Raw genomic sequence first — 24,098 nt, forward strand, 5'->3', positions numbered from 1 at the left:
GTAGTCCTGGGAGCCAATTGAGGAGAAGTGCATCTCTCAGGGACTCCCCATAAGGGGAAATTAGGGCAAAGTAGCTGCTGCATTTGTTGTCTATCAGAGAGGCAAAAACATTGCAGCAAGGCTGGCCCCAATGAAGAAAAATCTTCATAGTTATGTTGTGGTTGAGAGACCACTCGTGAGGCAGGAGGATGCATCTGCTCAATTTGTCCACAATCACCTTGGAGTTTCCAGGGATATGCATTGCTATCAGAAAGTGGTAGGAAGCGATAGCCCATTGCAAAATCCTAATGGTTTCCTGACATAGTGGGTAGTATCTGGTTCCCCCTTTGCTTGTTGATGTACCAGACTACCGACATGTTGTCTGATTGGATTGCAACTGTCCCCGAAGAAGGACAGACTGGAATGCTTGCAACATTAAAAGCACTGTCCTCAATTCTAGGATGTTGCTGTGCAAATTGACCTCTTGCGGGGACCAAGTGCCTTGAACAGTACTTCCCAAATAACCCCCCCCCCCCAATCTGGGAAGTGTCCGTGGTCACTATGGCTTTGGGCGGAGTGGGAGAAAAGGTGCGACCCCATAGATTGTCTTCTGACTTTATCCACCAGAATAAATCCTTTTTGCAGTGATTTCTTATCAGAATTGGATGAGACATCAGATGAGTTAAAATTGACCACTGGGATGCCAAGAGCCACTGAAGTAATCACATGCGATATCTTGCCAGAGGTACTAAGGTTATAGTTGCTGCCATGGTTTCCGGATTTTATAGTCGCCGCCATGGTTCCCAGAGTTTGAAGTACCAGGCAAGCAGGAACTTTGTTTTGGGAAATGATTACTTGAACTTGCAACCTTAGCTTTATCGGTCTGTGGAGAGGGAGGGAGGCTATACAAGAAAATTAATTTAGTCTTGTTCCTATGAACTCTAGATCTTGTGTAGGAGTCAGCTGTGACTTTTTCTTGTTGACTGAAATGCCTAGTGTCTCGGCAAGATGCAGCACAAAATCTTTGGCGTAAAGCAATAGATGGCTGGAAGGGACAGTGAGGAGCCAGTCATCTAGGTATGAAACCACTTGGAATCCTCATAGTCTCAAATGAGTTGTTACCACTGCCATGCATTCGGTGAACACCCTGGGGATTGCAGTGAGACCGAAGGGCAGTGCTCGGAAATGGTAATGATTGGCTCTTAGCTGGAAGCAGAGATATCTTCTGGAGCATTTGTCCATCTTTATGTGGTAATACACATCCTGAAGATCTATAGAGCACATCCAATCATTCTTCTCCACAAAGGGAAGAATAGCCTGAACTATGACCATCTGGAATTTCGTTAGTTGTACAAATTTGTTCAGTAGGCTGAGATCTAGAATTGGTCTCCAGTCTCCTGCCTTTTTTGGCACTAAAAAGAATCTTTTGGTGGGACTTCTTGGATAACTCTTTTTTTGGAGCAGATTTTGAATTTCTACTGCTGCTAGATCCCTCTGACTGGGTGAAATATTGGGGATTCGCTTTTAGAACTTTGGTAAGAGATTGAAGGGAATGTGGTAACCTCTGGTAATAATTCTCTGCACCCAAGTATTTGAGGTTATCGTGTGCCTGGCTGATTAGTGCAGTGAAAATCTTCCCCTGACTGCTTCCAGATGTAAGCAATCAGGCCTCCATTCGGGAGCACTGGTAGGGCTGTGCAGAAAAGGACTCCCTGGAGCCCTGATTATGTGGACCCCCCTCTGCCACGGGGAAGGCATCTTCCAGTGGAGTTCCCTTCTATGCCCCGGAGGAGTGCTCACCATGTGTGTCACGAAAAGGTCTTTGGTATTTCTTGAACCACAATTTCCTACTCCTCCGATTTCTAGAATAGGATCACTGAACATCAAGGAGATGTAACCTGGTTAGTATGTCTCTAACTTTAGGGCCAAACAAAGAGGAACTGTCAACAGGAGTATTAATGAAGGAAGACTTGAAAGGCTCCGCAAAGTCACAGAAGTGTATCCAGGCATGATGCCTTATGGCAACACCTGTACCCGCTGCCCTACACATCCCTTCAGCCGCATGAGCAATCAGCCACATGGAAGAGTTTGAGAGACTCCAGGGTGGTTAGGAGGATGGACAGTAGAACTCTCCTCACCGTTTTGATGACTGCCGCCACCACCATGGCATCTACTGCTAGACCCTTTGTCCAATGGGGCTAGTCTTCTGGGGCTGTCAAACTTTTATCTGGTGTCAGGGAATGGGCTCTCTGGAATAAGGAGTGTTCCACGCTTGCTGGACAATCAGCTTAATTAGATAGCCAGCGGGTGGGGTCACCCAGGAAGTAAAAGCTTGCAAGAACACAGATTCCTCAGAAGATGGGTTTGTGGGCTTCCAATCACTCCTCTGTTTCAGGATTTCTAGGATATCTCTGAAGGAGACATTTTCAGGGGGGAACCCTCCCCTTCATCATAATCTGTGTCTTCTGCGACAGATTCTTCTGGAGAATCTAGATGCTTCCTCTTGTAAGTCATCTTATGGGGTGGCTCCTCAGTGGGGATTTTTGAGGAAGACTCCGAAGTGGAGGGACCTTTGAACAGGGATGTCTTGCAGCTCCTGTACTCACTGTCTGGATGTGATAAATTGTGACAGCTGCAAGTCAGAGGATACATAAATGTGAAACACTGACGTAGAAGGAGTCAGCTGAGAGCCTGCCAAAGCTAAATCTCTCTCCATGATCTGGAATGCAGGCCCACCTGAAGAGGGATGGGAGCCCAGAACTGAGAAGGACAACCTTGGAACTGGGGTCACACCCGCTCCAATGAGCCGCCATCTAGACCAGGAGCTGGGAGAGGGTTCAAAATCACCATGGCCCCAAGAGCCAAAGACGGAGCTATGGAAACAAATGGAACTGTACAGAAACCCTCAGAACCAACAGCCAAACCATGGTCCCGGGTCTGCGATGGATCCAATGGTGCAGAGGACATCAGAGATGAATCCAGTGCTGAGGTAAGGTCTACTATTGGCACTGAGGCAGCTGGTACTGGAACAGTCGAAGTGGTGGGCTCCAATCCTTGGAAGGAGGAAGGTCTGGTGGAGTCCTTGGAGAATATGCCTCAGCTCCAGGAGGGAGAGAGGTCTGTATAGGTGCGGGGAGACCCCTGGCTGCCTAAAGCTGGTCCACCAATCTAACTATGTCCACTTCAGAAAGACTTCTGGAAGAATGGAGTGACATTCCTGAGGGAAACTCTGACCTATCAACACAAGGGCTGGGGAGTTGACCAAGGAATGGGTCCACAGAGGGGGAATACTTTGTCCTGGGAGGTATAAATATCTCAACTTTTGACACTGTAGGTTGCTGTGCAGAGGGGGGAAGCCAGAACCAAATGAAAGGTTAGTGAAGCTGGTGCAGAAGAAATTGTTGGTGCCAAAGAGGTCATTGGTGCCAAAGCAGAAGTCGGTGCCAGTAATTTTCCAGTCCTTTTAGATACCTTTGCCCAAGGTTCCAAAGACACAGATGGAACCAGTGACTTGTGCGATTTTAAGTCTTGTGCCGATAGTGAGGTCGGCACAGAATTGCTTCTCTTTCACTGGTTGGGTTCGGAACCGATCCTCAGTTCCGACTCGGCCTTGTACAAAAGCTCAAGGTCTTCCACTGGCTCGTGGCTGTATCCTTATCCCATCATGCTGTAGTAGAGTTCCTCAGATCTTATTTGCTGATAATAGTTTCCAAATGGACTATTTGACACTTTTTATATACAATGAAGATGGTCAGTGAACATGATCTGCTAAATGAGACTGCTTTGTCATCCAGACGCCAAAGGCTGGGGGAAGGAAGGTGGGATGTAAGAATGAAGGTGAGATGAACAACACACGTGGTACATTATGGTGAGGACATAACTTCTTTATGTGATGTTGTCCTATTTCGCCTTCATTCTTTCACTGGTTGGGAAAGCTCCCCTAGCACCATATTTCCTGGGCAGCTCACGGGGAAATATTCTTCAGAACAGAGGACCCAAAACAGGCCCTGTTCCTGGAGGCCAAATCCACTTTGTAATGAGTGATAAAGGTATGAGGTCTTGCCCATGTTGCAGCAGCACAAATTCTATCAACTGGTAGTCTAGAGTGAAAGGCAGAAGAAGCTGCTATGGCTCTTGTAGAATGATCTTTGACTTTGCCAGGAAGATCTTTGTTGTTAGATTTGTATGTAAAGGTAATACGATCTGATAGCCATTTTGAAAGTGTCCTTCTATACAGGAGCACTTTTCTTAGCTTTTGAAAACTAAACAAATAATGGTCCGATTTTCTTAAGTCCTTTGTCCTATTTAAGTAGAAAAGGTAGCTGTCTATGTGTATGCAGTTGGTGTAGCATATATTCTGCCTTGTTGCCATAGTTGGGAAAAAACACTGGTAGATCTAAGGACTGATTTGAATTATACTCTGAGCATACTTTTGGTAGGAAGGATGTTTTTTTTCTAAGGGACACTCTGTATTTGTGAAAAAGCATGTAGGGGGCTTTACTGATAATGCTTGCGGCTCTGAAACTGAAACTCTTCTAGCAGAAGTGATGGCAATCAAAATAATTATTTTCTATGTCAAGAACTTTAGCTCACAAGATGATGAAAGTTCAAAGGGTGGAAGAATCAAACAGGACAAAAAAAGAAGTCATGTCTTACAATAACGTTCCATCTGTGTTGTTCATCTTCTTTCATTCATCACTGATGGGTTCGGTTCTGAGCCCTCGGAACAGAGTCAGCCTTTTTACCTCGCTTAGCTTAGCCTTAGCTAGCGCCAGCCAAAAAAACTCTTGAGCTATGTCTCTATCCAGAATGCCCTTCCCTGTTACCTCAGATTGAGTTTGCTAGAGGAAAAGAAGTACAGATGAGGCCACTTCTGTGCAAATACTCTAGGGCATCACTTAGACCCAAAGCATCCCCCAGGAGCCTTTGGAGAGGGAAGGAGGGTGGGAAGTGATGAATGAAAGAAGATGAACAAAACAGATGGAACGTTATGGTAAGGCATAACTTCTTTATCTAATGATGCTAATCTTCTTTCCATTCATGACTGATGGGACAGAATCCCACGCAACCTTGAGGTCCATGGGCGGCACTTATGGAAGAACATTTCTGAGTACCATTGAGCCGAAGGCAGCTCTCCCCCTGGAGACCAAGTCCAATTTGTAATGACTGATAAAAGTATGAGGCTTAGCCCAAGTAGCTGCTGTGCAGATGTCATCCATGGAAGCCCTGGAATGGAAAGCTACAGATGTTGCCATAGATCTAGTGGAGTGAGCTTTAACTTTTGGCATAGTTCATTACTGAGGGAATAGATGAAACATATGCAGTCCCGTAGCATTTTGATAATGTAACCTTGGAAACAGCCTCTCCCATTCTGGGCCCAGAAAAGGAGATGAAAAGCTGTTCAGATTTACAGATAGGTTTGGTCCTAAGTAAAATCTCAATTGTCTATGTACATCTAAGGAGTGAAGGCAGTACTCTCCTCTATTGGCACAATTCAGAAAGAACACTGGTAGATCAATGGTTTGGTTTATGGAGAATTCAGAAACAACTATGGGAAGGAAGGATGGATTCATCCTAAGTGATACTCTGTCTTTATGAAAGACCAGAGAGGGCCTCTTGATACACAATGCCTGCAGCTTAGAGACTCTTCTGGCAGACATGATGACTACCAAAAACAAGTATTTCCAAGACAAAAACTTTAGGTCACACGTAGCAGCAGGTTCAAAAGGTTTTTGAGTCAAAGACTGAAGGATTACAGTGAGGATCCATGGTTCCACGGGCTGTCGACAGAAGGCCTGATATGAGAGGCCCCCTTGAGGAAAGCCTTGCAAAGGTGTAAAGAGATAAGAGGGGTGCCCATCTATACCATTGTGGAAATTGGAAATTGCCACTAGATGTACTCATATGGTAGATGCAGAGGCTTCATTATCAAAAAACTTGGCCAAGTATAGAAGCACTGCAGTTACTGGAGCCAAATATGGGTCTAGCATGTTATTCTTGGACCAGATGGAGAACCTTTTCCATTTATTCTGATATAGTCTTCTGGAGGATGGTTTAGGAGAGGCCAGAATGACGTCTTGAACAGGTGAGGAGAGATTAGCTTGCCTGGTGACTAGTGGAAGTGGAGAAACCAAGCTGTCAGCTTGAGACTGGACAGATTTGGGTGACTCAACCCTTGGGGGTGAGTAATCAGATCTGGCAGAGGGTCCAGAATCCACAGCTGGTATACTAGGAAGAAAGAGGAACCAAACTTGTCGAGGCCAGAACAGGGCTATGAGGATCACATTGCATCTCAACCAAAGAGCTTTCTTTAGAAATTGTGGAATCAGGGGGGTGGGAGGATAAGTGTAAAGAAGTCCCGTGGGCCATTCGTGGATCAGAACATCCCTTGGTAACTCCCCCTCAGGTGGAAGTAGGGTGAAACAGCTGCTGCACTTGTTTGATGGGGAGGTGAAAAGATTGCAGCAAGGCTGGTACCATTGGCTGAAGACTTCTGACACCACCTCAGGGTTGAGAGACCACTCGTGAGGCATGAGGATGCATCTGTTCAGTTTGTCCGCAATCACACTGGAGCTCCCCAGGACATGCGTTGCTATCAGAAAGCGGTTGGGAGCCATCGCCCACTGCCAAGTTCTCATAGCGTCTCGACACAGAGGATAGGACTTGGTTCCTCCTTGCTTGTTGATATACCAGACCACTGACATATTGTCTGACTGAATTGCAAATGTCCCAGAAGGGAGAGCCGAATGGAAGGACTGCAACGCTAACAGCACAGCTTTCAGTTCCAGAACACTGATATGCAGGTGGCCCTCTGAGGTGGACCATGTGCCTTGGACAGTCTTTGCCTGGAAATGGCCCCCCCACCCGATCAAGGAAGCATCCGTAGTCACAATGGCTGTGGGCTGAGGGGATTGAAATGGGTGACTCCAAACTTCTACATCTGGCCTCATCCACCAAAGGAGGTCCTGTCTGAAGGAGTTGGTTATTCGAATCTGGTAACCGAGGGGGTGATAGTTTGGGAACCACTGACAAAGAAGGAGCCAATGCAGGATCTGCATATGCAGCTTTGCTAGAGGCACTATTGGGATTGAAGCTGCCATAGAGCCTAGGACCTGAAGAACTTCCCTTGCTGAGACTTTTGTTTGACAGTATCACCTGGAGTGGAAGCCTCAATCGATGGAGTCTGAACTGGGTGTGATACCAGACAGGACTGAGTATTGAACACTGCTCCAATGAACTCTATTTGTTGTGTAGGAGTAAGGTTTGCTTTCTCCCAATGTATCGTTATTCCCAACAATTTTATCAGAGAGAGAGTATAATGCAGTGCTGTTACCAGAAGATGCTTGGTGGGGGCGGTGAGGAGCCAGTCATCCAGATATGGAAAGTACAGTTGTGTACCTACCATAAATGTAGATGTTCGAGTGTATTCATTGTTGAAGTCATTACAATTGGGTTATCCTGCTGGCAGGCTACCCACAGTCGGCCCGAGTTCCAAAGTCTAGGTCCAGCATCGGTTGCTGTTGCCTCCTCCCTGACGTCAGTGCACCAGGGGTATAAAAGATGCAGCCGACACCATTTTCTTCAGTTTTTCTTGCCTCAGATGTCAGGTGCCCCTAAAAAGGTAGGCTAAATTATGCCAATAAGCATGCATACACAAAAACAACTTTTCCTTCATCTACAAGCAAATACACCACATAGGTTGTATAGAATAGAGAAGTACAGATAAGTCCCAGCAAGGAAAAGCGGGGGATGGTGGGAGGGTAACCTGGACTGCAACAGTGAATACACTCGAACATCTACATTTATGGTAGGTACACAACTGTACTATGTTCTTCATGTTTCACTGTTGCAGTCATTACAACTGGGTTGAATCCCAAAGCTAAGGTTGGGAGGCTGGCTAAATAGGATTAGGAGAGGCTATCAGGCCCTGCAGAACTGGAGTGGCAAAGCCTGCCCTGAATTTAGAGTAGAGAGGTAAGTGATAGTGCTTTGTAAAAGTATGCACTGAACTCCAAGTTGCAGCCTCTAAGATGTCTTTGGTTGGTACTCCTCTGACGAAGGCTGCTGAAGTGGCTGCTGCTCTGGTTGAATGTGGCCTAATGCCCTTAGGCACTGATTTGCCATGCTGTGAATAGCAGAAACAAATGCAGTGGCCTATCCACTTTGAAATAGTCTGTTTTGAGATAGGCTTTCCTTGTGATCCTGCAGCATATGCCACTAGAAGTTGTTCAGTCTTTCTGAAAGCTTTGGTTCTGTCCAAGTAGAAGCGTAGCTGCCTGTGAATGTCCAAAGAATGCAGAAGTCTCTCACACTGGGTTTGGGTAAAAGGTAGGCAAATGAATTGCTTGGTTAAGGGCCACACTGGACACTACCTTAGGCATAAATGTAGGGTCTTTCCTTTGAGAAACCCTGTCAGGATGGAAAATGATAAAAGGTTCCACAGCCATGAGTGCCTGTAACTCTTAGACTCGTCTACAGGAGGTTATTGCTAGCAGAAGAGCTGTTTTCCAGGATAAGAATTTTATATCAGCTGCAGAGGCTGGCTCAAACGGAGGCTGTGTGAGTTTTTTGAAGACATAGTTGAGGTCCCAAGCAGGTAGTGGTGCTCTTCTTGGAGGTCTTATGTTTTTGGCCCCTCTGAGGTACTGCCTTAGCAATGGATGAGAAAAAATAGGTGGTTCTGTATTGTAATGAGCTGAAATGGCAGAGGCATGAATTTTAATTGATGAAAAGGAAAGGCCTTTATCCAGCATCTTAGTTAAATATTGCAAAATCTGAGGAATATTTGGAACAGTCGTGTCAATACCTAGTGCCTGGTTCCAAGCACAGAATCTCTTCCATTTTTCTGCATAAGATTTTCTGGTGCTAGGCCTCCTGGCCTCCAAAATAACATCCATCACTGCTTTAGAGAGAGGTGTGTCTTGAATGGCTACATTATGTGCCATGCTGCCAGGTTTAAGGTCTTGAGTTGGCTGTGCAGTATCTGACTGTCTTGTTGGGTCAATAAGTGAGGAATTTGAGGTAATGTCCAAGCTGGGCACTGAGACAAGCTCTTTAGGATTGGGTACCAATGCTGGTGGGGCCAGTCTGGGGCAATCAGTATCATTTTTGGTTTCTCTTCTCTGACCTTGAGGAGTACACCTTGGGGAGGATAGGCAGAGGAGGAAAGGCATATACTGTTAGGTTTTTCCAGCTGAAAGATAGAGCATCCACTTTCCATGCTTGCTTGTGATAAGTCCTTGTGCAGAATCTCTGTAGTTGGCAGTTGTGAGGGGAGGCAAACAGGTCTATGTCCGGGCATCCCCAGTTCCTTGTTATCATGATGAAGACTTGTGGATCCAATTTCCACTCTTGGGGATCCATAAGATTTCTGCTTAGTTTGTCTGCCAGAGTATTTATCCTTCCTGGCAGGAATTGTGCTTGCAGATGTACTTGGTAAGTCAGTGCTGTGTCTCACAGGTTCATGGCTAGTCTGCAGAGGGGGTTGGAATGCGTGCCCCCCTGCTTGTTTATGTACCACATGACTGTAGTATTGTCTGTCTTTATTAGTAGTTGTCCTGGATGAAGTTGATCCTTGAAGGCTGTTAGGGCATTCTTAACAGCTAGCATCTCTTTTTGATTGATATGTAGATGCATTTGACTTGTGGGCCATGTGCCCTGAATATATCTTCCTGCCATATGGGCCCACCAGGCATAATCTGATGCATCTCTTGTCAATGTCTGCCTGGCTGTGGGTAAGGTGAATGGCTGTCCCGTGTTGAGATGACAGGCTTTTGCCCACCATCGAAACTCCTGTGGCAGGCAGGGAATGAGGGTAATTATTGTTTCCAGGCTGCGGCAATGTTGAGTCCAAACACTTTTCAGATACCATTGAAGTTTCCTCATATGCAGTCTTGCATATGGAATTAGCAGTATGCAGGATGCCATGAAGCCCAAAGCCTGCAGAATGTTTCTTGCAGATAACTGGGTCTTTGTTGCTAACATATGTTTGTCTGGCATGAGATAAGCCATCTGGGCAGTTGTATTTAAGCTTGTACCAAGGAATATTATCTCTTGAGAGGGTACAAGCTTTGATTTTCTTTCGTTTACTGCGTACCCTAGACCTGTTAGTAATCTTTTTATAAACGCCAGATGCTGTAGTAGGATGTCCTTGTTCTCTGCTTGAATAAGGCAGTCATCCAAGTAAGGATATATTTGTATTCCTCTGTCTGCAAAATGCAATTACTGGTGCCAGGCATTTTGTAAAGACCCTGGGCGCAGTAGATAAGCCAAAGGGCAGTGCAGAGAATGTGTAGTGCATTGAGCCAGCTATAAATCTGAGGTATCTTCTGCATGATTGTCTGATTGGGACATGCAGGTATGCCTCTTTTAGGTCTAAAGTCACAAGCCAAGCCTTTTTGCCCACCATGGGCAGAAGTTGCTGCAGAGTTAACATTTTGAATTTTGGAATATCCAGGAATGTGTTTAGGATAGACAGGTCCAGTATTGGTCTCCAGGCTTTGTCCTTTCTGGGCACCAAGAATAGCCTTGAGTAAAATCCTTGTCCCTGCTCTTGCTGTGGTACGTGTTGAATGTCTCTCATGTCCATGAGGGATGAAACTTGTTTTTGTGCCTTTGCCCATTGATTGCGTGGCAGGTCTGGCATACCGTTTGGCCTTGGCAGGGTGTGAAAGTGGAACCTGTAGCCTTGAGATATGATATTTAAGACCTATTTGTCCTGGGTGATCATGTGACAATTTTGAGAAAAAAGTGCTAGTTTTCCCCCCAAAGGTGCTGCCAGGAGATAAGTGCTTGGTGCTGGCAGGAGAAAGTCATTGAGACTGTTTCTTATATGGCTGTGATTTTTCCTCTCCGATTTTGGAGGTAGAAGCACCCCATTGTTTAGGCCTATATGAGCCTTGGGGCTCTGATCTGCCTCTGGGGCATCTGTATCTGCCTCTTTGTGGCCTGTCTGACACTGGAAAGGACCATTTTTTTGTAGGCCAGTTCCTGCTAAATCTAGGAGGCTGTACCTGTAAGAAATCCTTTACTGTTTACATAGATTTAGCTTTGTCCTCCATTTTCTTCAACACCTCTTCGGCTTTAACACCAAACAAGGTATCATGTTGTAATGGAGCATCTAATAGCTTTACTTTAACATGCTCGGGCAGATTCTGTTCTTTTAACCAAGCATGCCTCCTAATGACAGAACCTGTAACTGCGGCCCTGCAGGAGGCCTCTAGAGAATCAAAACCACATTGCAAAGTATGCTTTCCCACTTGTTCAGCTGCATGCAATAAATTGAGAAGTTATGTACCTACCATAACGTTCCATGTTAGTTGTCTTCTCTCGCCTTCTTTCTTGCTTGATGGGTTCGGAGCCGATCCTCGGCTCCATCGCACTTTGCTAAGCTCGAGAGTCACTTTTACCAGCTCGAGGCAGCCCCATATCCCATGATGCAAGGCGGTAAGTACCCAGATCTCGTTTGTTGTCTATAGGCAATAACACCTAGCATAAAAAACTTCCCAAAAGGAAGAAAGAAGGCAAAGAAAAACCTGAAGGATGGGTTAGGAAGACCAGAACTGTATGGTCTTAAGAAGCATTCTTCCATGTAGGGAGAAAAAGGTCTGTCCAGGCCAGGGGAAGGAGGGAGGGTCGCAAGAAAGAAGGCGAGAGAAGACAACTAACATGGAACGTTATGGTAGGTACATAACTTCTCAATGTTAAGTTGTCAATCTCGCCTTCATTCTTGCTTGATGGGACCGCGTCCCTAGCACCTCTATCCTGGGTGGCTCAATGGAACAGACTCTTGAGAACTGTAGAGCCAAAACTGGCTCTATCCCTGGAGGCCAAATCCAATTTGTAATGAGAAACAAAGGTATGAGGAGTGGCCCAAGTGGCTGCTGCACAAATAGTGTCTAATGGAAGTCTAGCCTGAAAGGCTGTGGAAGTGGCTAAGCTTCTGGTTGAATGCGCTTTAGGTTTCGAGCACAGCTGTTTTCCCCTGAGCTGATAGATTTCAGAGATGACAGAAGAAAGCCATCTAGATAAGGTCACTTTTGAGACAGGAAGGCCTTTTTTGTTATCAGCATAAGAAATAAAGAGCTGATCGGATTTCCTGAATTGTTTTGTTCTGTCCAAATAATATCTGAGTTGGCGGTGAACATCAAGATAATGTAATTTTTGTTCTGATCTGTTTGAGTAATTTGGGAAAAATACAGGAAGGTCAATAGACTGATTCAAATTACTCTTTGAGGCGACCTTAGGCAAAAAGGTCGGATTAGTTCTCAATGATACCCTGTCTTTGTGGAAGACCAAATAAGGGGGACGAACAGAGAGCATGAGGTTCAGACACTCTCCTAGCAGTAATAGTAACCAGGAAGAGTGTTTTCCATGAAAGAAATTTCAGGGAACATGAAACAGCTGGCTCGAAGGGAGGAAGGATCAAGGATGTCAGCACTAAATTTAGGTCCCATTGAGGAGGAGGACTCCTGACTGGAGGTTTCAGGAGAAAGATTCCTTTTAAGAAGGCTCTACAAAGCCTGTGGGACATAATGTTGTGATCTGCGAACCCGACATGAAAGTTCGAGATAGCAGCCAACTGAACTTTGACCGTGGAAGAAGAAGAGCCCGCGTGAAAGATATCCGCTAAGAAATCCAAAACTGCTTGAACTGGAGCAGTAAAGGGATCAATATTTTTAGCTTTTGCCCAACAAGAAAAGCGTTTCCATTTGCTGGTATAAATCCTCCTAGTAGAGGATTTTAGAGAAGCCACTATGATATCCCTAACAGGATTAGAGATCATAGGAAGCCTGGCTAAGGAAGGAAGTGGAGCAACCAAGCTGTGAGGTTGAGAGAAGGGATAGACCGGTGCAGCTGACCCGATTGGTGAATCAGAAGGTCTGGTACTGGGTCCAGTTGCCACGGCTGCACCAAAAGGTGACGATGGAGGAACGGAAACCAAATTTGTCGAGGCCAATAGGGAGCAATGAGAATCATTTTGGCTCTCAAAACGGTGGCTTTCTGGAGAACTTGTGGAATCAGTGGAAAGGGAGGAAAGGCATAAAGAAGTCCCTGGGGCCAATCCTGGGTTAGAGCGTCTCTGGGGGGATGGCCTGGCAGCGGGAAGAGAGAAAAGAAGTCTGGGCATTTGCTGTTTTGGGGAGTAGCAAAAAGATCGCAACATGGGCGGCCCCATTCTAGAAAAATCTCTTCCACTATAGATTGAGAGACCACTCGTGAGGCATGAGAATAGCTCTGCTCAATCTGTCCCCTAGAATGTTGGTTTTCCCAGGGATATGCGTTGCTACCAGAAACTGATGAGAGGAGATCGCCCATTGCCAAAGTCTGAGAGCTTCTCGACACAAGGGGTAGGACTTGGTTCCGCCCTGTTTGTTGATATACCATACTACAGACATGTTGTCTGTGTGAACTGCAATTGTTCCCAAGGGAAGAAAGATGTTGAGGGCTTGCAACGTTAAAAGCACTGCTCTCATCTCTAGGACATTTATGTGCAGGTGGTATTCGAACGTTTGCCACGTCCCATGAACCATCCTGCCCTGATAATGACCCCCCCACCCGATCAGGGAGGCGTCCGTAGTGACTGTGGCTACCGGGGCCGGGGATACAAAGGGTCTGCCTTGGTGAATTTGGGGAGAAGTAATCCACCATGAAAGATGATTCCTGCAAATTTGTGTCACCAGGATTTGGTGACGCATTGGAAGTTGTTGGTAAGATCACTGAGTGAACAACATCCACTGAAGCAGACGCATGTAGAAGCGGGCCAGGGGAAGAAGGGTAATGGCCGCAACCATGAGGCCCAACACCTTCAGAACCATTCTGGCTTGTACCTTTTTGCTGGCAAGGATGATCCTCACGTGACTTTGTATATCTGAGATTCTTTGGTCTGTGAGGGTTGCTGACATCCAAACAGTGTTTAAGTTTGCGCCTATGAAAGTAATAGACTGGCAGGGCAATAAGGAGGATTTTTCGTAGTTGATCGAAATTCCCAATTGAGTGCAGAGATTTAGTGTGTAATCCCTGGCTTGAAGTTGATGCCTGGTGGTGGCTGAAAGGAGCCAGTCGTCGAGATACGGAAACACCTGGAATCCTTGACGTCTCAGATTAGCCGTGACCACTGCCATACATTTGGTGAACACTCTGGGGGCTATAGTGAGACCAAAGGGCAGGGCTCTGAATTGAAAATGACTGGACCCCAGCCGAAAGCGGAGAAATCTTCTGGAGCGTCTGTGAATTCTTATGTGATAGTACGCGTCCTGAAGATCTATTGAGTACATCCAGTTGTCCTTGTCTAGGAAGGGCAAAATTGACTGAAGTGTGACCATTCGAAATCTTGTCTTTCTCACAGACTTGTTGAGTCTGCTGAGATCCAATATTGGTCTCCAGTCTCCCGTCTTTTTGGGGACCAAAAAGAATCTTGAGTAGATTCCGGCCTCTGAATGGTCTGTTGTAACTGGCTGAATGGCTCTTTTTTGTAGAAGCTTTAATACTTCTAATTCTGCAACTTCCCTTAGACCGGGTGGTACATCTGGAAGGGAATTTGTGTGAGAGAAGGGACTTTCCTCGAAAGGAATTTTGTAACCCTCAGATATAATCGACTGTACCCATCTGTCTTGAGTGAGGGAACGCCAGGCTTCTGGGTACAGCGATAATCTTCCCCCGACTGCCTCCAAGGATGGACAGTCGGGCAACATCTCAGGGATGCTGAAAGGGCTTGTCAGAGAGAGGCTCTCTGCTTCCCTGGTTCTGTGGACCCCCTCTGCCTCTAGAGCGGCGTCTGTTATTATTACCCCCTCTGCCTCTAGGGGTAAACTGACCACGTGTATCCGGCGTGACTCCTTGGAATTTATGAACCACATCTTTCCACCCTTCTGTCCTTTGGGGTAAGGTCTAGAAGGGGTGGAAAAACGGACCCCTACGGCAGAAAGAGTCTTGCCGTCCTGTTCACACCTGGTCAATGTATCCTTCACTTGAGGGCCAAACAAAGTTGATCCATCAAAGGGAGAGTTTGTGAAGGATGCCTTAAAGGGATCTGCAAAATTACAGAGCCGCATCCAGGATTGACGTCTAAGAGCCACCCCTGTACCTGCGGCTCTACTCGCTCCATCTGCTGCATATGATATCAGTCGCATGGAGGAGTTAGCTATAGAATTAAGGATTCCTAGCTGAGAAGCAATTTTCTCTTGAGCCCCTGCAGCTGTAGGATCCTGTACTACTTCACCTAGTTCCTTAAGGATGTCCCTTTGGAGTCTGGTGAAGTGACATAAGTAGTTCAGCGAGCGCATAGCAAAGGTCGCTGAAGAGAACATCCGCTTACCATACCTATCCATGGTCCTAGAATCCTTATTAGGATGATGGACAGGTACGGAAGGATCTGCAAGTTCCTTCTTAGTGGCAGCCGCCACCACCATGGCATCAACAGGGACACCTTTCGTAAGGAATTGCGTTTCGAAGGGCAGTAATAAATTTAGACGGCCTCCTAGGAACTGGCTCTACAGAGTCAGGAGCAGCCCAAGCCTTTCGAGCAATAACCTCCATAAGGGAGTCGAAAGGCGGAGACACCCAGGAGGTGGAGGGCCGAGATCCAAATGCCTCTAGGTATACCGACTCATCCTCAGAGGGATTTGTGGAGGGCCAGTTTCCCCTCTGTTTTAGGAGTTCTAGGATGTCTGAAAAGGAGACATCCTCAGTGGGGGATCTTGGGGATCCCTCCAAGTCATCTAAGTCGGTATCTGAAGTGATAGACTCAGGGGAGTCTAGGTGTTTCCTCTTACAAGTACTCTTGCACAGAGGATCTCCTGACTGATCAGGAGAATCCTCAAAAGAGGGGGTTATTCACAGTGGGGAAACCTGAGGCGGTGGATCTCTGGGTCCGGGAGCAAGAGAGATGGAAGAGATATCGACAGGCACTGTAGAGGGAGGAGCTAAGGGAATGGACTGCTGGCTGAGCCCAGTGGCCAGCACACTCTTCATCACCTCGAAGGCCCCCCTCCCAGGAAAGTCCGAGAGAACCCATTCCGAAGAAACCGGGACTCCAGGGCCCACTGAAAGGGAAGGCTCCGAGGCAGATGTCGGAGCCGAGCTCACCAAGGCCGAGGCTCCAAGGGGAAGAGCGGGGTCGGACAAGGGTCCGATGCCACTCACCCCCTCGGAGGAGACCAGGGAAGCCCGACCACCGAATCCCTCCAAGGAAGGTCTCGAAGAGGAGATAAGAGTAGATGCCGAGGGAGCAGAAGGGGGGGGTATCCGCCCCTCAGCCATAGCAGTAACTATGCCCGAAGACTCCAGCTCCAAACTCTGAGGTAGAGTCGAAGGAGGAACTTGAAGAGGGTGTGGACTAATAGTCGTCTGTTGAGACAGACTATGCAACATCTGGGCCAGTGCCTGTGATTTCAATAATCTACTTACCACCCTCTCTAAATCATGGTCTGAAAGCCTGGACGACCTAGATGATCGGCTCCGATGGCTCCGTTCCGAGAGGAGAGGTGAGGCCGGAGCCGAGTATCGGTTCCAAGGAAGGGACCTGGACCTCTTCCTCGAAGGAACCATCGGAGCCGAAGAAGCCACAGATCCAGACGGAGCCGAGGACTTTTCGGCTCCGAATGAAAGTCTCGAAGCATCGGCTCCCGCCGGCGCCGGTACAGACACAACAGTAACGGTGTCGGGGCCGGTCGGCGCCGACACGGCCTGAGCCACATGGTGGTCGGAGCCAGTCGGAGCCGACACCGATGTGACCAAAACAGTATCGGCACCGATAGCCATCGGTTGCGAAGATTTTTGCAAGACAGGATCGGCTCCAGCCGGAGCCGAGGCCACCGGCTTAGATACAGAAGCCTGGGCCTTAGAAGACTTAGAAGTCTTGCTCGGAGCCGATTTGGCCGGAGAGCCCTCCGGTTTAAGGAGACCCCTTAAAATCAACTTATTTCTCCTCTCCTGCAGGACTCTCTGGCTAAAGGAATGACAAATCGCACAGGAGTCCTGCAGGTGGAGAGGTCCCAGGCAATATAAACAAGAAGTGTGACCGTCTGTCAGAGACATCTTCTGACAGCACGAGTCACACTTCTTAAAGCCTGAGACCCTTTCTTTGGACATAGTTGTACAAACAGTACACAACAACACAGTCCCAATCAGACAACTAAAGTTATCTAAAATGTAAAGTAACTAACCTCTCACACACCCTGACGGGGGGGGGGGGTGGGAGGGAATGAAGGCCTGACTAAAGAAGGGAAGGAAATAAAATTTTAGTCAGAAAAGGGCTTACAATTAAGTAAAAAGGAAGGTATTTTAAAGAAAAGTGAAAAATGTAAATTTTTAGGGGCAAAAAGTAGTTAAAAGCTAACACTTACCAGGAGCTGGCAAAAGGAGGACCTCATCAGTGAAGCGGCAAACGAGATCTGGGTACTTACCGCCTTGCATCATGGGATATGGGGCTGCCTCGAGCTGGTAAAAGTGACTCTCGAGCTTAGCAAAGTGCCGAGTCGGAGCCGAGGATCGGCTCCGAACCCATCAAGCAAGAATGAAGGCGAGATTGACAACTTAACATCCTGCATTTCTTTGTTTTCTGCACATTCTGAATTTGTCAACATTTTCTGTTTAAGCTGTGACATAAGATATTGCTGACATTTAAGCATATGAAACTGACAATTTAAAGCTCTTACTGCCATGGTAGCAGAAGTATGAATCTTTTTCCCCATCTGTCCAGGGCCCTTGAATCCCTATCAGAGGGGATAGGGTTTTTTGCAGTGGAAGCCTTGACTCCCTTGGGACCCTGAGATATAGTTTCTGGGTCAGCAGCAGGATTTTTGTAAAGAAATTTATGAGAATCAGGAACCCTGTAGTATCTGTCTGGCTTAACAGGTGCCAGTGGTAAAGAGTCAGGAGACAGACCGGATTCTGAAAATACATCATCTACAATGTCTAAAACAGGAGGAATAGCAAGGGGCCTGTGCTGGGGTAATAAAAGGAAGTCTTGGAGCCTTTTCTTGGATTCTGAGTAATCTTGGCTCTCCCAATAGAAATGCTCCCTCAAAGTATGCAGGGTTTCCCCAAAAGAATAATCCTCAGGAGGTGAGGCTGAAGGGATAGATTCTTCAGAATCAGAATCCTTATAGGAAGGAAGGGAATATTCCTGTTCAGAAGAGGAATCAGAAGAAATGGAAACCTGATCTGAAGATTCATAGTCTATCTCTTGCCTAGGCCTCTTATCAAGAGGGGGATGGGAACCCCTGATCAAAGTAATTAGGTCTTCGGCCATTTTAAGCATCTGTTTTTTTAGGCATGGAGGCCTGTCCAGGAGAATGCTGTACTTGTTTCTTTGTCTTTAGAGCTGCTTTAGTCTTTGCCTTTGAAGCTGAAGCTGGCTTTACATATAACTGTGTAGGCCTGAAAACACCCTCAGAAGTCGATGCCTGCTCAGCGGCTCCGGACCCATCTGAGGGAATAGTTTCCGAGTGTCCAATACCTTGAGTTTTCAGCGGCCTAGTCGGCTCCACGTGGGAGTCGGAAGCAGCCTGTGGCTCTGAGGTAGCGGGCATCAGGGGCTGCAAAAGCGCCTCACTGAGAACCAGCGAAAGGCCTAACAGAAGCCTCGTCGTCGGTTTTGGACCTCAGATGCTTGTCCTTTTCTTTTTCTTTGCACTTTTTATAAACTCCAGTGGTCGGCTGTTCCAACGGCATTATATAATTGAATCTTCTGACAAAGTAATGAAATGCAAAATTGTACTGACGCTTAATAGTGCGTTGGTTAAATCTAGCACAAAACCGACAACTAGCAACGTCGTGGTCAGGGTCTAGGCAACGAATACAGTAAGAATGAAAATCCTTATGAGGTATTTCCTTCCCACAAGAAATACAATTATTAACTTTTTCTGACATCGGTCTGGAGCAAGAAAAAAGTTTCCCCAATGGGGTACTTAGCTTTAATGAAGACTTCGGATCTGAAATTAGAATTTGAAAATCTCAGGAGTCGGCCGACCGGCACTTGCAAACTGCTTTTGCTTCAGGCACCGCGCAGCAAGAAAGACTGAAAAAAATGGCGTCAGCTGCAACTTTTATACCCCTGGTGTACTGACATCGGGGAGGAGGTGACAGCAACCGACGCCAGACCTAGACTTTGGAACTCGGGTCGACTGCAGGTAGCCTGCCAGCAGGATAACCCAATTGTAATGACAGCAACAGTGAAACATGAAGAACATACACCCGGAATCCTTTTAGTCTCAAGTGAGCTGTTACCACTGACATGTATTTCATTATTACTCTGAGGGCTGTAGAGAGACTGAATGGCAGGGAATGGAATTGATAATGACTGGCTCCTAAGCCGGAAGCGAAGCAGACTCCTGGAGCGTTTGTCCACCCTGATGTGGCAATATGCATCCTGGAGATCTATGGAGCACATCCAATCACCTTCTCTTAAAAAGGGAAGAATGATCTGAACGGTGACCATCCGGAATTTGGTTTGGGTGATAGACTTGTTTAATCTGCTGAGATCCAAAATGGGTCTCCAGTCCCCTATCTTTTTTGGTACCAAAAAGAATCTCGAGTAAAATCCGGATCCGCGCTTGTCTGGTGGGACTGGTTGGATGACTTTTTTGAGACAGCTTTATAATCTCTGAAGCTGCTTCTTCCCTTTGACTGGGTGGAATGTCGGGAAGTTTTCTTGGAAGATTTGGCTGATAAGAAAGGGGAATGGTGTAACCTCTGGTGATGATACTCTGCACCCAACTATCGGTGGTGATAGACTGCCAGGCAGATTGGTGCAGAGAGAAACGACCCCTGACTGTTTGCAGAGGTAAGCAATCGGGCTACTCCTCAGGAGCGCTGAAGGAATCCCTGAAGCCTTGGTTACAAGAACCCCATCTGCCTCTATAGGGACGTCTTACCCCCTCTGCCCCTTGGGGTATCATCACCATGTGTGGCACAGAAAGGCCCCTGAGTATTTTTATGCTATATTTTTCCACTCCTCTGATTCCTGGAAAAGGTATGTTGAGGGTTGGAAAACAGTAGGCCTATGGCAGACAGGGTCTTTCCATCTTACTTGCGCCTGGCTAGAGTGTCCTTCACTTTGGAGCCAAAAAGGGATGAAGCTTCGATGGGAGCATTCAGAAAGGAAGACTTGAAGGGATCCTCGAGGTCACAAATGCGCATCCAGGCATGATGCCTCATAACAATGCCTGAACACGTTGCTCTAGCCACCCCTTCGGTTGCATGTGACAGCAACCTCATGGACGAGTTGGATATCGATTTCAGGGTTGTGAGCTGCGAGGCGACTTTGTCCCTGACCTCGTCAGACAACTATCCTGCAAGCATCCCAGAGAGTTCTGAGATCAAGTCCCTCTGGAGCCTTGTAAAATGTACCAAATAATTCAGGGACCGTATAGCAAAGGTCCCCGATGCAAAAACACACTTCCCAAGTCTGTCCACCACCCGGGACTCCCTATTGGGTGGGTGGACACTGGGACTTTCCTCAGCAAAGTCCTTCTTCTTGGCCACCGCCACCACCATAGCATCAACTGGTAACCCTTTGGACCAATGCGGGATCTCCTCAAGAGGGGAAAGAATTTTGTCTGGTCTCCGAGGGATCACCTCAATGGAACCAGGGTTCTTCCAAGCACTCTGCACGATGACCTCATCAGCAGGCGGGGTCACTCAAGGGGTAGAAGGCCAGGCGCAAAAATCCTGCAGGAACACTGACTCGTCAGACGAAGGGTTGGAGGGCTTCCAGTCACCTCTCTGCTTTAACATTTCCAGGATGTCTCCAAAAGAGACATCATCAGGAGGTGACTGCGAGGACCCTTCACCATCATCGTACTCCATGTCTTCTGTTAAGGACTCTTTGGGCGAGTCCATGTGCTTCCTCTTGCACTTTTTCTTTCAAGGGGGCTCGTCAATGGGAGTCTCTGAGGAGGACACGGAAGAGCGGGTACCCTGAACAGTGGTGTCCTGCAGCTTCTCTGCCTGATGTCCCAGGGAATGGTCTGTGACAGCTGTAGTTCAGGGGGTGAAAACTGGGGTTCTGACATCAAAGGAATACTGCCAGAAGCAAGAGCCCTCTCCATCATGCAGAAGGCAGGTCCGCCCGAAGAGGGATGGGAGCCCGGAACCGATAAAGGCAACCTTGGGACCAGGGTAACACAAGCAGGATTGGCACAGACAAGGCTATCGGCGCCAAGGATGGAACCAAGGAGAAAGATGGCTCCGTACCCCGAGCCAAAGCGCCCATTCCCCCAATCCCCAGATTGAGGAAGGACTGGTTCAGCAGGAACCAAAGACCAAAGGGACAAACTCAGAGCCAGAGTGAGATGGACTGTAGGTGCCGAGGTGATAGGTTCCAAGAAGGACGTCACAGCAGAAGGCTTTGGAATGGAGATGGTTGAAGGAGGAGTGTAAGATGGAGTCCATGGATAAGTCAAGCCCAAGTTGTGCAGGTGGATGGATCTTAGAAAGTGTGGGATCTCCCTGGCTAACAACAGCTGGTCCATAAGACGCACCACATCGTGATCCTGGTGGATCTAGTGGATAGTCTGGATGGGGAGTCAGGGCATTCAATGACAGGGCTATACACGTGGTCCAGAAATGGATCTATGGAAGGGGAGTATCAGGTCCATGGTGCAAGGCCTGCTGGCACCAAAGTCTCTAGTTTCGAGACCGGAAGTAAAGGGGTCAAATCCAATGAAGTCGGTACAACGCTCGGTGCCAAAGTGACGCTGAAAGCCAAAACGGTCAGTTCCAAAACGGTAACTAATGAAGTAGTCGAAGCTGTGCCCTTAGCTGAAGTGGCCACAGGTGCTGAAGTTGAAATGGGCGTAGTAAGGTCTATGATTGGTGCTGGAGGCAGGACTAGTGCAGAAACTGGTGCTGGTATCTAAGGTTTCGAGATGCTCAGAGCCGAGGAAGACAGAGCAGTAGAGGCAGATTTATGCTCCGAAGATAACTTTGGGACCTTTGATTTCCCAGGCTTGCTCTGATCACCCGATGGTGAAGAAGAAACAGAGTGGGATCTCTTTTTGTCTTTAGTAGGAGGGGTTGAGACCTCCATCGCAGAAATGGCCTCTGAGAAGGGAGACTTGAGTAACCCTTTCAGGATCAGTTTGTTTTTGCACTCATTAAGAGTGCTTTGACTGAAACTCTGACAAATGTCACACGGAGGGTACACCGAAAGGTGGGACACTCCCAAACAGTATACACAGTCATCATGAGAATCACTATTAGGTAACTTGCCATTACATGAAGCACAATGCTTAAAACCTGAAGTACCCTTCATATCCGACATCTTAATAGAAAGACACCACAGGCCAACTGTATAATCCAACTAAAACAAAATCAAACACCATTCAAAGAAGTCACACATATAGCAACACACATATGTAGAGAAAAAAAAGAAAACACCTTACTAAGAGCCAAAGCTAATAGGTTAGACAGGAAAGACAATACCAACTATGGTATTGAAGAAATACCACAAGGGTAAGGAAGGGAAGGCCATACCAACAATGGTACTTCAAAGTTTACCAATGGTAACAATGGGTAGAGAGGAAAAGACAAGGTTAGACAGAAGAACATACACTGGAAATACTAATCACTTAATAAAATATGAAGATATCAAAAGTTTTTTACACAAATATCAAAGTTCCACTTAGCTGAGAGCTCGGCTGAAACACGCCTTTACGGCTACGCAGAAAACGAGATCTGAGGTAACAGGGAGAAGGGCATTCTGGGTAGAGACTTAGCTCGAGAGTTTTTTTGGCTGACATGAGCTTGGTAAAAAGGGCAACTCTGTTCCGAGGGCTCAGAACTGAACCCATCAGTAATGAATGGAAAGAAGATTAACAACATCAGATCAAAGTTTAGGTCCCATGGTGGTAGAGGGGTCTCAATGGGTGATCTTAATAGAATAGTGCCTTTCAGGAAGGCTTTGCATAGTCTGTGAGACATTAGATTTGGGGCTAAATCATTGATATGAAAATTGGATATCACTGCTAACTGGACTCAAATGGTAGCTGCAGCTGCACCTTCATTAAATATCTTCATTACAAATTCAAGAATGGAACCTATGGGAGCAGAGAAGGGATCAATGTGATTACTTAATGCCCAGGAAGAAAATATTTTCCATTTGTTCATGTATAGTTTTCTCGTTGAGGCCTTATGAGATGAGATCAAGATATGTTTCACAGAAGGAGAAAGGTCAGGGAGCCTGGCTATATTTGGAATCAGAGCAGTCAAGCTGTCGATTTGAGGGTTTGAAGAGAGTGATGGAGCATTCCAGACATATGAGTAAGAAGGTCTGGAACTGGGTCCAGAACCCACAGCTCCTCCTGGGGATGAGGCCAAAGGAAGGGGAATCAAATTTGATGAGGTCAGTATGAGGCGACGAGAATCTGACAATGAGCTGGCTTTCTGAAGAACTTTGGATATCAAAGGAAATGGAGGGAAGACATAAAGGAGACCCAACGGCCAATCGTGTACAAGTGTATCCCTTGGTGACTCCCCCAGAGGGGGGATTAGGGCAAAATATGTGCTGCATTTGGCATTCATGGATGTGGCATTAAGGTCGCAGCAAGGCTGGCCCCATTTGTGGAAAATCATCTCCACTACTACTTGTTTTAGGGACCACTCGTGATGCATCAGAATTGATCTGCTGAGTATGTCTGCTATCACTCTGGATTTCCCCAGGATGTGCATTGCTATCAGAAAGCGTTGGGGGGAGGTCACCCACTGCCATACTCTCAGGGCCTCTTGTACAGGGGGTAGGACCTGGTTCCTCTTTGTTTAAGTACCAAACAACTTGCATGCTGTCTGTCTGTATTGCAATCGTTCCCAGCAGAAGAGAGTCCTGAAGTGCTTGCAAGGCCAAAAGCACTGCTCTCATCTCTAGGGCACTGAAGTGCAAATGGACCTTGTGATCTTGCCACGCCCCTTGGACTGTCCTTCCCAGATAATGTCCCCCAACCCTGTCAGGGAGGTGTCTGTGGTTACTGTGGCTAAAGGCTGTGGAAGGACAAAGGGCAGACCTGATGTCACGTGAGTGGAGTGAAACCACCGGCAAAGATTTTTTTTGCAGGACTAATTTGTTGAGACATGGGCAGTTCCTGCAATGACCACTAAGTGAACAGTAGCCACTGCAGGAT

The sequence above is a fragment of the Protopterus annectens genome, chromosome 6.part0 (assembly GCF_019279795.1).
Source record: "Protopterus annectens isolate FY-2018-M chromosome 6.part0, PAN1.0, whole genome shotgun sequence".
Lineage (NCBI taxonomy): Eukaryota > Metazoa > Chordata > Ceratodontiformes > Protopteridae > Protopterus > Protopterus annectens.